At 38.2% G+C, this 13,647-nt stretch overlaps 1 pseudogene; it reads right to left on the reverse strand.

The window, feature by feature from the left end:
* Positions 1-847: 847 nt before the first annotated feature.
* LOC109489386 lies at positions 848-982 on the reverse strand (annotated as a pseudogene).
* Between the last annotated feature and the right edge of the window lie 12,665 nt (positions 983-13,647).

Here is a 13,647-nt window from a genome sequence, read left to right on the forward strand (position 1 = left end):
CACATTAATGGCCCCTCAAAGATGTTCACGTCCTCATGTGAACAACCTGTGAATATATTTCACTACATGGCAAGAAAGAATTTAGGTTGCAGATGAAATTCAGGTGTTAATCAGCTGACTTTAAGATACAGAGATTATTCTGGGTTACCTTGGTGGGTCTCATTTTAAAGCATAAGGGCTCTTTAAAGTAGAGGAAGGCAGAAGAGGAAGTCAGAGAAAGATCTGAAGATGCTATGCTGCTGATTTTGAAGATGGAGGTAGGGGCTATGAACGAAGGAATGCAGGCAGCATCTAGAAGCTGGAAGAGCAAGGAAGCAGATTCTCCCCTAGAGCCTCTAAAAAAGAAGGTTTCAGCTCTGCCAACACCTTGACTGTAGCCCACTAAAAGTCATTTTGGACTTCTGACCTGCTGATCTATAAGATGATAAGTTTATGTTTTTTTTTTAATTTTTGGTTTTAAAACTTTTTATTTGCATATGAAAAAAAATTGTGCATTCCAATAATTAAAATCATTTTAGCAAAAAAGTAGCACTCTGATTAAACCGCATTTTACAGCCTGCAGGCACCTTGGACCAGCTTGGTTTTTACTCTAGATTTCACTGTTGTCCCACCTAGCTTCTTCCTTCACCAACATGCAAGTTCTTTTCCTTCCCTGCCACCCAAACAGACAGATGGGAGAGGCAGGCCGCAGCCTTCATTGTCAGTAGTTCTTTGATATAAAAAGGGGCAGCACAGTCATTTAAATTTGATCCAACCTCTTTGCATCTTATAAAGTTAAACAGCTAAAAGAAGTAAAATAAGGCAAAGCTTGTGGAATGTGCAGTGAATATTGGTAGTGGATGCCTCATTATGATTCACCTGCTTGCTTCTCCCATTCAGTCGTTTCTTTTGAAGGCAGTGGATTTTTGTCTTGCATTTCTGTCTACTTCAGTTTTGATTTATTGAATTTCTCAATCTTAGCCATATTGTGTTTATCTGACATGGTTGCAGAGGAAGTGGAGCGAGGCACATGAGCTAGCGAAGTCTGGTCTGCAGTGGCCACTGAGTCTAAATTTGTGTTGTTTTAAGTCAGGTGGGTGAGATGGTCTAATGGATGAAAGACATAGAATCATTTTGCTTCTGGGATAGAAAGAAGCTAGTTGGAAATAGGGAAGGCCATGGACTCTAGATGTTATTATTATCTCTTGTTAATTTTTAAAACCTTTTATTTTGGGATAGTATTTTGGGACTTTTAGAAGAGTTATAAAAATAGTGCAAAAAAATTCCTGTGTAATCTATATAAGTTATCTAAATGATAACATCGTAACATATTTGCTTTATCGTTTTCTCTTTCTACATAAATATGTAAATAAAACATATACTATATAAACATAATAAATATTCTCTAATATTTCACTATGTGTGTGTTTATATATTATGTGTGTGTATATAATCCCCTTTTTGAACAGTTTGAGAGCAAGGTGAAGATATGGTGTCCCCCTTTCCCCCAAGTACTTCATTGTGTGACTCTTGAAAAATGTAACCATTGTACAGTGATCAAAATCAAGATATGAAAATGGCACAACACTCTTAGCCAATCTAAAAGCTTATTCAAATGTTGTCAGTTGCCCCATGAATGTCTTTCACAGCAGAGAGAATATTTTTTTCAGATTCAGGAGCTGACCCAGGATCACATGTTGCATTTGGATCCCATATCATTTGTCTCCTTTCATCTGGAGCAGTAATTCAGTCTGTCTCTGTGTTTCATGATTTACTCATTTTTAAAGAGTACAGGCCATTTTGTAGACTCTCCCTCAGGATGGGTTTATGTAATGCTCTTGTGTGATTAAGATTCAGTTTATGCATTTTTGGCGGGAGTACTGTGTCCTTCTCTGTGCATGATATCAGGAGTACTTGCTTAAGATAATGCTTGGCAGTTTACTTCACTCTAAAGTTACTATCATTCTCTTTATATTTAATAAGTACCTTGTGGGGAGATCTTTGAGACGATACAAATATCTTGTTTCTCATAATACTTTCACTCACTAATTTTAGCATCCATGATTCTTCTCTGAAACAAGTAATTCTATGGTGGCTGCCATTTAGAGAGTTTCCAATTATTTAAAATTTAAATCTATGTCTTTAAGAGGTGGGGATTTTTAAAATATAACCCCAATACCTTTGTCTCATCTAAAAGCAAATTAATAGTAATTCCTTAATTACAAATTTTAAAGACTTTTATTTTGAGATGATTTTAGACTTACAGAAGAATTTCAAAAGCAGTGTAGAGGGTTACTGTATACCACTGATTTTCTGTTAAATCTGTAGATCATATTGGGAAGAACTGGCAATTTAATAATAGTGTGTCTTCTATCTATGAATGTGATTATTTGGATCTTACTTGTTTTTTTTCTTTAGTGTTTCATAGTTTTCATCATACAGATCTTGCATATATTGTTATATATATAACATGAATGACATATATGAAACTAAATTTGATTTTTGGAGGGCTATTATAAATGCTATTTTTAGGGGCACCTGGGTGGCTCAGTCATTAAGCATCTGCCTTCAGCTCAGGCCCAGGGTGCTGGGATCACCCCGCGTTGGGCTCCCTGCTCAGTTTCCTGCTCTCCCACTCCCTCTCCCTTCCCCCTGCTTGTGTTCCCTCTCTGGTTGTCTCTCTCTCTGTCAAATAAATGGATGAAATCTTAAGAAAAGAAAAGGTATTTTTTAAAATTTGAATTCTAATTTGTCATTGTCAGTATGCAGAATTGATTTTGTATCCTGCAAAGGTGCCAAACTCATATATTAGTTCTAGGAGGTATTTTTGGAGTATATTTTGTGATTTTCTACATAGGCAATAATGTCATAATATGAATGGAGACCATTTTCTTTCTTCTTCTCCAATTTGTAAGCCTTTGATTTTCTTTTGTTGTTTTATTGTGTTGCCTGGAATGTGCCCAGTATGATGCATCCAGTTGGTGTTGAATAGGAGTGGTGAGAGAGAACATCCCTCACTTGATCTCAATGGAAAAGCATTCAGTTTTTTGCCATTAAGCATGATGTTTTTTCTTCTTTTTTTCTGTTACCATTGTGAATTATGTTGATTGAATTTCAAATCAGTATTCCTGGGATAAACTGTCGTTGGTTGTGAGGTACTATTCTTTTTATACAATGTTTGATTTGATTTGCTAATATTGTCTTAACTATTCTCACTGACCTCTCTCACAGGTGTCCATCCAGAGACATTTACCCTAGTAAATGAATGGCCACGTCTCTTCTCTCCTTATAGATATCTGCCTCTTCTTGTGTTTTGGACCAGTTGGTTGCCCTGAGACCTCATTTTCCAGTGGGTTTGAAAAAAAAATCATGAATTTGTAGTTGTCTGGTTTTTTTTTATTTTTGTTGTTGTTTTAAGGGTAAGAATTATGTTCTATGTAGCTCTCTATCCCTGAGTGAAAATGAGAGGCTCCACAACTTTTTTCTCACAACTGTTTGTTTGAGTCAGAATCCAAATCAGATTTGTGTACGTCCCTTAAGTCTCTTTTGGTGTATATTTTCTTCCTCTTTTTCTGTCCTTTTGTTTTTACTTGCTATTTTTTTCTGTTATTGTTGTCAAAGATATTGGGTTGTCTATCTTATAATGTTTCCCATAGTCTGAATTTTACTGATTGCATCCCTGTGGGATGGCTTAATATGGTCCTCTGTCTACTGTTTCTCCTGTAAATTGGTAGTTAGATCTTGAGGTTTCATTAGAATCAGGTTTATTTTTCTTTGAAAATTCATAATCTGGATATTTGTGTGTGTGTGTGTGTGTGTGTGTGTGTGTGATTTATCAGCTATTGATGTTCAATGCCTACCTTTATTAATTCATGAAGGCTTTTATTTTTTAAAAGATTTTATTTATTTATTTGTCGGAGAGAGAGCAAGCGAGCATGCATGCGCACAATCAGGAGTGGCAGGCAGAGGGAGAGGGGGAAGCACACTCCCCACTAAGAGCCTAATGCAGGACTCCATCCCTAGACCTTGGGATCATGACCCGAGCCGAAGGCAGACGCTTCACCGACTGAACCACCTAGGTGTCCCTCATCAGTGGTTTTAACAAGTCTTTTTTTTTTTTTCTAAGCTGTAATGAAGATTACAGTAAAAATCTGTAATGAAAATTCTGTGATGAAGATGAAGAAAATGAGGCTCAGAGAGGTTAAGTGACTTTGCTAAGTCAAGATAGCCAGTTAGTAAAAGTTGTAGCCAAGCTTGGAACCTGTGTTTTAGGAATGCAAGCCCTGTTTGCTTTCTATAAGCATATTGCCTTTCTAGACATTGCATTATTAAGCAATAGGAAGATCAATTTTCCATCCCTAGGTACATGAGACATATTCATCTTTTTTAGGAAGATTGAATTCTGTTTTGCTTAGAGGCATAGGATCATACCAAATGATTATTCAAAAAAAAATTTCCCCTCAAGTTCTGGGTTACATTCCTTTTTATGGATACAATTAAATTTTTTTCATGCTAATTCTAGTGTCTAGAATGGTGTCTAAACTCAACTCTGAATCCTGAGCACATTTGGGCTTCTGCTTGCTTCTCTAGTGCTACAGAATAAAAGACAACAAAACAAACAGATGTAGATTAAGTACTATAGAGCAATTTGTTTTTTATACTGCATTCGAGACTTGCTACTAAAATTTCTCTTCAGCTTGGAGAGAGAGAGAGAGAGAGAGAGAGAGAGAGAGGAAGGAGAGAGGGAAGGGATAATGTTGCGATTGGTTTTTATCTACCACTTAAATTTTTCATGAGTTTGTATCTAAGGTGATATAGCATCTCTCTTGGGGGGCAAGCAATTCCATGAATTATTGGTTAGAGTTTTGTGGAGACAACTGAAGAAAAAGACATTTTTAACTCTATAAAAAACAGATTTATCATGTTCAAATCAACTAAGGACAGCCATCTATCTTGACCCAAGCATTCACTTTTCACCACAAGTGGATGTCCTCACGTAACCATCCTCTATCATCTGATGCATGACTGTGCCTTTCCTGAGCTTATTTTCCAAAAGAGGACAGAACTTCCCATTCTGCAAGTATTTCCTGAAATCTCTATAATTTATTAAATCTATAATAATAAGGATTATTATTGAAACAACTTTCAATCTATTTCAAATCCAGTTTTTTTTAAAAGATTTTATTTATTTATTTGACAGAGATAGAGACAGCCAGTGAGAGAGGGAACACAAGCAGGGCGAATGGGAGAGGAAGAAGCAGGCTCATAGCGGAGGAGCCTGATGTGGGGCTCGATCCCATAACACCGGGATCACGCCCTGAGCCGAAGGCAGACGCTTAACCACTGTGCCACCCAGGCGCCCCATCAAATCCAGTTTTTAAAAAAGATTTTATTTATTTGTTTGAGAGAGAGAGAGTAAGAGAGAGCATGAGAGGGGAAAGGGTCAGAAGGAGAAGCTCAGTGCTGAGCAGGGAACCTGATGTGGGACTTGACCCTGGGACTCTGGGATCATGACCTGAGCCGAAGGCAGTCACTTAGCCAACTGAGCCCCCCAGGTGCCCCTCAAATCCAATTTTTGAATTAAGGAAGGATGAATTTGGCTTTACCTTTTAACCACAGGGTTCTGAGAATCCCCAAGCAGAGGAAAGGCTCTGCCTCCTCTGCTTTTCCCACCCAGACCCAGAAATTTAAATGTGAATGGACTTTTTGGCCTGTATTGAACATTTTGGCCTGTGTTGGGGCAAATGGAGGTGTTGGGTTCTGTTTGGATATAGGAGAAAATGGAGCAGAAACCCAAAGAACCTACCTAACTTTGGAAAGAGGGTCAAAAGTCGAGCACAAGGACCAGAGTGAACAGATACAAAAGCAAGAATTAAATTTAGATCCCTAGAACTTTTAGAATATTAAGGTGTTGTTGTGATTGTCTGATCCAACCCATTTTGGTGAGATGACTTACCCAAAGTGACAAAATTGCCACTGGCCAAACAGATGTTGAAATTTTGTTCTCTTGAGCTGTTCCTTGAACTTCTCTTCCCCTAGCATCTGAAATTCAGAAAACCTGGGCATGGGGTCTGGCTACTGATGTTAACTGCATCTGTGATCTTGTGCAAATCACTGGTTGTCACTGAAACTCATTTTCCCCATCTGAAAAATGGGGAAAATAATACCTTTCAGATTGTAGTTGATTAAATGGTTTTGGAAGCTCTTTGTAGAAGTAAAGCACATGGAGAATTATTAGATCTGTGAAATCAAGCTAAGTCTAGTCGGATCTACTCATATTCCTTAGGAAATTTTATGCTAGATCTAGACTTGACCTCTTCTGGAACACCTTGGGTGTGAATCCAAAGCCCATTAGTATTTCATGCAATACCAGGCGGCGAGGCGGTCAGCCACCACCTCAGTAGCATCATCCCCAAGGGCCCACTTATGGTCTGGAAGGAATCTGACTCTTGGAAATTGCTGGAAGGATTATGTGGGCATCCTTTAGCATCTTCTTTCTGCTGTGAAAAAAAAATATTAATAGGTTTCACTACTGTCTATAGGAGTGTTCACCAGGGATCTTTGGGAAGAGTAATCTTCACATTTAGAAGTATTTTCTCATTTTGGATAATGGGATGATGAGGTGACAAATGATCTTGGCTACTTATGATTCTAAAAAGCCTTCAGACTGAATAATGTTTGGTGAATTAGACATAATGGCAGCAGAGAAATAACTCATTTACTACAGGTTCCACTTAGTTATTTAATCACTTTAACTGTCATAGAAATACGCATTCCCATGCAAAGTGGTGAAAAGTTAGTAATGGCATAAAATGCAATTGTATAATGACAGCTCTCTTCTATAAAGGGAGAGCTTCATTCTGGACAGTTCTGTGATTGAGCCAAGTCTCTTTGTGGTGTGTACATTATAGAGGAGCAGTGATTGGTATACCTCACTTTGTCCCTAGATTATTACACATTGTGGAACAGAGAGGCATAAAATTGGCAAGTTAGACCTGGATTCTGTTTGTGCTTAAATGAGATCATTAGCATGAAAATACTTTGGGAGAATGCTGGAGTCATTATTGGAGTTATTATTACCTTAAATTTTTAGATACTTTAGGCCAAAGAATAGAATGGACACTATTAGCCACATATTCTGAAAATATCACCAGAAAAACCAGTCTTAGAGTTATGACAGGCATCAAAATGGCCCATTTGGATTCTGGTGTCACCTGAAATCATTAGCAAAAAGCATAGTTGCCAAATCGTGTTACATTTGCCAGGTGTGCAGGAACTCAGTGATGTGGGGCAGCCAGTGAGGAGTGGATCAATTAGAGGCAGGTACACAAAGACCTTGAAGAATGAGAGGAATTTAAGTGGGGGGAGCAGGAAGGCAGATTCCAAGCCTGTTTGTGCTGCGAGAAAGTAGTCAAGGATAATGGCTGGAAGTGTATGGTTCTGAAAGTTGGGCCGGTCCTAGTGTTGTATCCTTGCCCTTCTTCTGAGTCCCCAAGGAATTTTTATCAATGAATCAGTTTGAGGATCTTGCTCAAAGATGAGCACTGGTGTAGTCGTGACACAGAAGATGCCGGCAGTGAATGGTGAAACTTTTCTCTCCTTTTAATCTCGTTAAACTGTAAAGCAAGTGTTCTCTCTCCCAAGAGAGCTGTAGTAATTGCCATTGTCCTCCTGGCTCAGCTCTGCTTCTTATCGAGCTGTGACAGAGAAAGTATCTGTTAGAGCTGTGCTGTCCAGTAGAAACATAATGCAAGCTATGGATGCAAGCCACATACACAACTTAAATTTTCTAGCAGCCACATTAAAAAAGTAAAAACAAATCTGATGAAGTTATTTTAATATATATTTTACTTGACATCATATATGTAATCAATATAAAATTATTGAGATAATTTGTATTCTTTTTTTTTTTCAAAACTAGTCTTCATAATCTGATGTATATTTTACTTTTTTAGCATATCTCAGTTTGGACTAGCCATGTTCCACGAGCTCAGCAGCCACGTATTGCTGGTGTCTACTGTACTGGACACCACAGAATTTTCTTCTTCCTTTGAGGAGTGGCCCTGCCTGAGTTCAATTCTGTATTTGAGGATGTATTTCCAAAGTGTCTGGGTGCTGTGGGGGTATCTGTCCATACCTAATGACCCATCCCAGATCAGCTCCATGTGATTTAAAAAGTTAAAGTATTTACCAGAAGAATTTGTGTGGATAATAGTTTTGTTAATTTTGAAGAAGAGAAAAAAGTCACAAAAGAAAAGGTTGGTAACTTACCACCATTAAAATATAAAACTTTTAGATAATGAAAAAGCCAAAATTATCATTAAAGAAGGGAATCCAACAGATTGAGAGAGATGTTTGCATTTATTATGAGACAGGTCTTAAAGAATACCCACACCATATAAAAAACTCATTCGGGGGCGCCTGGGTGGCTCAGTTGGTTGAGCATCCAACTCTTGATTTCAGCTCAGGTCATGATCTCAGGATCATGGATTGAGACTCAGGTTGGGCTCCCCACTCAGAAGGGAGCGTGCTTGGGATTTTCTCCTTCTACCTCTGACCCTCCCCACCAGTCAGGTACACACATGCTCTCTCTCTCTCTCTCTCTCTCTCTCTCTCTCTCTCTCAAATGAATGAATGAATAAATCTTAAAAAAACCTCATTCAAATATAAGGGATAAAATTAATACCTCATTTGATTTATGAGATATAATACAGTTTATGGAAGAGCAAAAAAAGAGAGCAAATATTCAATTTGTTTATTCCTTAAAGAAAAGAAAATTAAACTATCATTAAAAGAAGGTAATTTTTTATACTTATTAGTGAAGCAAAAATGATGGTGCCCAGTGCAGGTAAAATTATAGTGAAAAGAATACATTGTTAAAATCCTTTTGAAATGGGATACGACACAATCGAACTCGAACCTTAAGACTATTCTTTCTTTCACCTGTGATTCCATTCCTGGCTGTATATACTAAGGAAATAATCCATCAGAAGTAAAGAAAGTATATGTTTCAGAATGTTTATTTCTACTTGTCTATAATAGTGGAAAATTGGGGGGTAGGTAAGCAAACGATACTAGATCACCTTAACCTATAATTATGTAGCCATTTAAGTGGTAATTATAAAGATTACACAGAAAAATGTCTAAGGCATATTAAGTGGAAAAGAAGAATGCAAAATTTCAAGTACATTTTGAATACAACAATATGAAACTATATATGTGGACAAAGACTAGAAGGGAGTATATGAAAAAAGACAAAAACTATGTAAAAGGTGTAGGGATTATGAGTGATTTGGTGTCTTTGTTTTACAAATTCCGAGAGATTGGATCAAGGTAGTAGGGAAGGATCATATGCATGTATCTCTTCTCCTATCCAAAGTCTCATGAAATATAAGAAATGTGAGAAAAGAAGTTAAATTTATAGTCATCCCTGAAAACCTGAAGGAGCATGAAATGAACTAAGGTAATCTGTGGACTTTGGGTGATTCAGAAGTTCAGTATAAAATCATCCTTGGTAAAAGATGGAACATTCTGGTGAGTGGTGTTGATAAGGGGGAGGCATGCATGTGTGGGGGTGGAGGGTATATGAGAAATCTGTGTACCATCTCTAAATTTTGGTGTAAACCTAAAAATACTCTAAAAAAGTTAAGTCTTAAAAAAAAGGAAGTAGAGCTGTGAGTTTAGACATGGGATGGTCTCTAGGATGGTGTCGCTAAAGTGCAGAGAGCTAGTTGCAGCATAAGTAGTATGGTCTGATCCCCTTCGTGTAAAGAAAGTGCTCACATATGTAAGTAAAGCCATGCAAAAATCATAGGAAGAGCGCCCAGTGAGGAGTATGGATGGGATGGGGTCACTCATGTTCTAAAATGTGTAATTTGGGATGTTTGAATCTTCCACGGGATGAACACACCCCCATGTAAATTATGTAATACAACTTGAAATGAGAGAAGAAATGACAAAGTTTTACTAATTTGTTACCTTTTTACTGTTAAGAATATAAAGTAATACTTTTCTATGTATAATGAGACATGGGAATTTAGAAATCAGGAGGGTGCCAGAACATGTCCCTTTACAAAAGGCATCTTTTAATACTGGCTCGCATTTCCAAACAGGTTGGGCTACTTTTTGGGAGCATGGTCTCCAAAGCAGTTTCTGATATCTGTCAGGATTTTCTCATTGAGTCCCCAACCCTGGGCTAGAGCTAAGGGGCCTTCAGTTTCCAGGCCCAGGCTGGCAGTTGGCAGCGTTTGCTCAAAGGCAGGCTGATGTCCTAATCAGAGTGCTTTGCCTCTAGCACTGGCATTTCAGAAACACTGACAGCCGAGGAGAAAGCAGCAGATAAGCAGCATATCACTGGCCAGAATGGGCCTTCCTATTTTTCAGATTAAATTGAAACATATGCCCCGTTGTGAATTTTAAACAGTGTTATCAGGATGTTTGACAGCTCATCCAGGAATATAATATGGTTCTTTTGAGGAGGCAGAAGCTATAATCCAAATCTCAAAATTCCTCTCTATCTATTGGTAAACAAGGGGATATAGGTTCCAAAAACCTGTGATTGGTATGTGTGTGTGTATGTACACATGCATGCCTGTGTGTGCCTGCACACATTCATGCGTGCACATGCATGTGCCTGCGTGTGTATGCTACAGCCCCAGTCTAAAAGATTTTATGCTGTTTTCCTTAAGAACCATGAAAATATCCCCCAAAGATAAAATTTTGGCATCAAGCTAAAGGTGATGCTGGGGAGGATTGAGGGGTAGTGGGCAGGTGTGCTGGAGAGAGCATAGGGAGCAAATTCTGATGGCATTTATGCTGTTTAATGATTGTGAATTTCCATTCTAACTATGCATCATCCATCCATCCACTCAGGACATTTGTTAAAGAGCCACAAAGACATATAGTGTACTACTGAACGTAGAAAGCAATGTAAGTATCAAACGTCCATGGAATTATTTTTGAAAATGGTTCCTTTCCAAGAATCTTTTAAATTTTAATTTTAACACAATTTTTAAATAACTGATGCATTTATGGCTGTGATATTGTGTTCTTGAAGGGAATAGCTCGCATCATCAAGATGTTGCCAGTTTATACATCCTGTGTAAGACGTTTGGGGCTGAGACAACTGTCAAAGAAGGTGGTGTTTGTGTGTGTGGTTGTAGTTGTGTGTGTGTGTGGTTGTGTGTGTGGTGGCGACTATGTGTATATGTGGTTGTATGTATGATTGTGGCTGGGTGTGTGTGTATGTGGGGGTGTGGTTGTCCATGTGTGTTGTATGTTTGTGGTTGTGTTTGTACGTGTGGTTGTGTGTATAGTGTTGTATATGAGTGGTGGTGGTGGTGGTGTGTGTGTGTGCGTATGTGTCTGGTGAGGATAGGAAAGGCCAGGATTAGGTAAGAGCCACAGGGAGAGCCTCCTTTTTCTCCCTTCTTTCCTCCTTCCCCCTTTCTTCCTTTTCTCTTTTCCTTGCTATTTCTGCCTTCTCTTTTCCTTTCCCCATTTTATTCTATGTCCCCTTTTCACATCCACTATTTTGTTCCTTTTCCCTGTCATCTCTTTTATACACAGTTATGGAATTTTTTTTTCAGTGTTTTATGCTTTTAGAAAGCAGGTTTAGAAGAAAAACTCATGTGAATTACTATAGTGCTTCAAATCAGATTTGTTTTAGGAATATATCCCAAGGAGCTCTGACAGGAAACATTCTTAAACAATTAGTAAGTTATATTAAAAGGAATCATTATGGGGTTTTTTAGAAAGAAAAAAAATACTTTTTATTCCAGAAAAATAATGGTTTTACTGGAATTATCTTTATTTACCTGAATACAAAAAAAAATTAAAACATTATAAGAAAATACAGCATTCGGTAAAGTCTCATATCCCCTGTTATCAGTTTATTTTTCTCTCAAGAAATACCTGAATTCAATTGTGACATTAAATTCTCAAAGTTTACTTATGTATTATTAGTGCCTTATTTGAGATTTTGTTGCTGGTTTAAAGTAATAGAAGGTATTAGGTGTGAATAGATTTTAATTGGCAGCTAGAATGGCCTATTGCCTAAAATCCAGTAACTGAATGCCAAACCAGAACACAATAAGACTGTCTAAATTGATCAAAACAAAGATTTCATTATATGTTTTGCTGCTGCCCTCTCCAAAGAGGATGTTGCCCTAGTGGGTCGTGTTGGTTGTTCAGGGGAAAGAAAAAACAAATCAAGTTCAAGATTATTAAATTGTCTGACCTTCTGCTTTTTATGTGAAATGGGGAGAGTCGTAGTACTTTCTACTTCATAGGTACTCATACTATTATGAATACAACATAAGAAAGAGATGCAGTGTGTGAAAAATGCTATCTCAATATTAGTTATTATTCAGTGCTCAGAACAGAGGTCATGATTCTCAAAGGTTTTGCTCCAAGTTTCATGTTTATGTTTCTAATTTATGGTTTGTTTGTGGCAACCATTAATAACCACTGAATTGATGAAACCTTGGTATGTTTATTGAAAATTTTCTGGGAGAATAGTAATATATTTATTTAAAAATTTAAATGTCCATGGTCATTATCTTCAAAGAGTCCCTGAGACTGTGTTTATTGAGGAGAGCCCATGCATCATCACTCATTTTCACATTCCTGTCACAGTGCCTGGCTCAAGGTTTATGCTCAGTAAATACTTGTAGCATGACTGGACCTATAACTCCATTTGTGGAAGAGGATGGTGGTCCGGTCTATTATTAAACAGTTAATACCTGGGAATTGAGCACAGAGAGTCCAGAATACTCCCAATGATCCTTTAAGTCAAATGGGAGCCATGGTAGAGGAAGATTTTGGAGTGGCTCCTCTTTTGTCTTCAGCTTCTATAAACTCCCAGACTTTCAGGGCTCTTAGGTTCTTCAAACCTGGCTTTTGGGGGTACCTCACATACCTAGTCCTAAACTGTTCTCTTTGTATCTTCTTTCTCTTCTCCCTCCCATTCCTAACCTCTTCACCCCCATTTTCTCCCCTTCCCAGGGACCGATTTCTTCTCCCTGGCCTCTGCACCAGCTTGTCAACCATGCAGTTCCATTTGGCTCCACTCTAGAATGTGCGGTGGTGGTAGTGGCGGTGGTGGCAGCTTTTGGTCCCAACAGTTAGACCGTTTATATTGCCACTGTTGATCTCCTCATCATGTGGCCACTCTTTGTTATGGTGTTGATAGAGTTTCTGTCTCTTCTTTCACATTAAGTTGTATTACCAAATCCCCTTCTGGTACCCAAGCATAACTTGTGCCTGCCCGACAAGGAGGATAAAGTTGGGATCGGGCTAGAGAGAAGGAAAAGACCATCCCATCACAAATAAATGAACATATTAACATTTCAGCTCAGAGAATATTCAATTAAGATCTAAAATTTTGTTCCCTGTACACAAACCACCAGAGCTCATTATTTTCAGTGGAAGCTGAGGTTACCAGCACCACTGAGGTTGGAAGAAAGATCTTTTCTGGAAGCCGAAAGTAAAGAGAGTGAGTTGTGGAAGCAGGCAGAGTTCCAGGCTCATTGGTCACTAGTGAAGGGGTTAGAAAGCACTGCTCGGTGGAAGAAAGGAAGGGGAGAGGCCAGTCTATGGTGGTGACAACCGGAAGTTGAATTCCCTGATGAAGTTTTTCTTCCTCAAAACCTTCCCATGAGCAGCACA

Source organism: Ailuropoda melanoleuca, chromosome 12 (genome assembly GCF_002007445.2).
Source record: "Ailuropoda melanoleuca isolate Jingjing chromosome 12, ASM200744v2, whole genome shotgun sequence".
Lineage (NCBI taxonomy): Eukaryota > Metazoa > Chordata > Mammalia > Carnivora > Ursidae > Ailuropoda > Ailuropoda melanoleuca.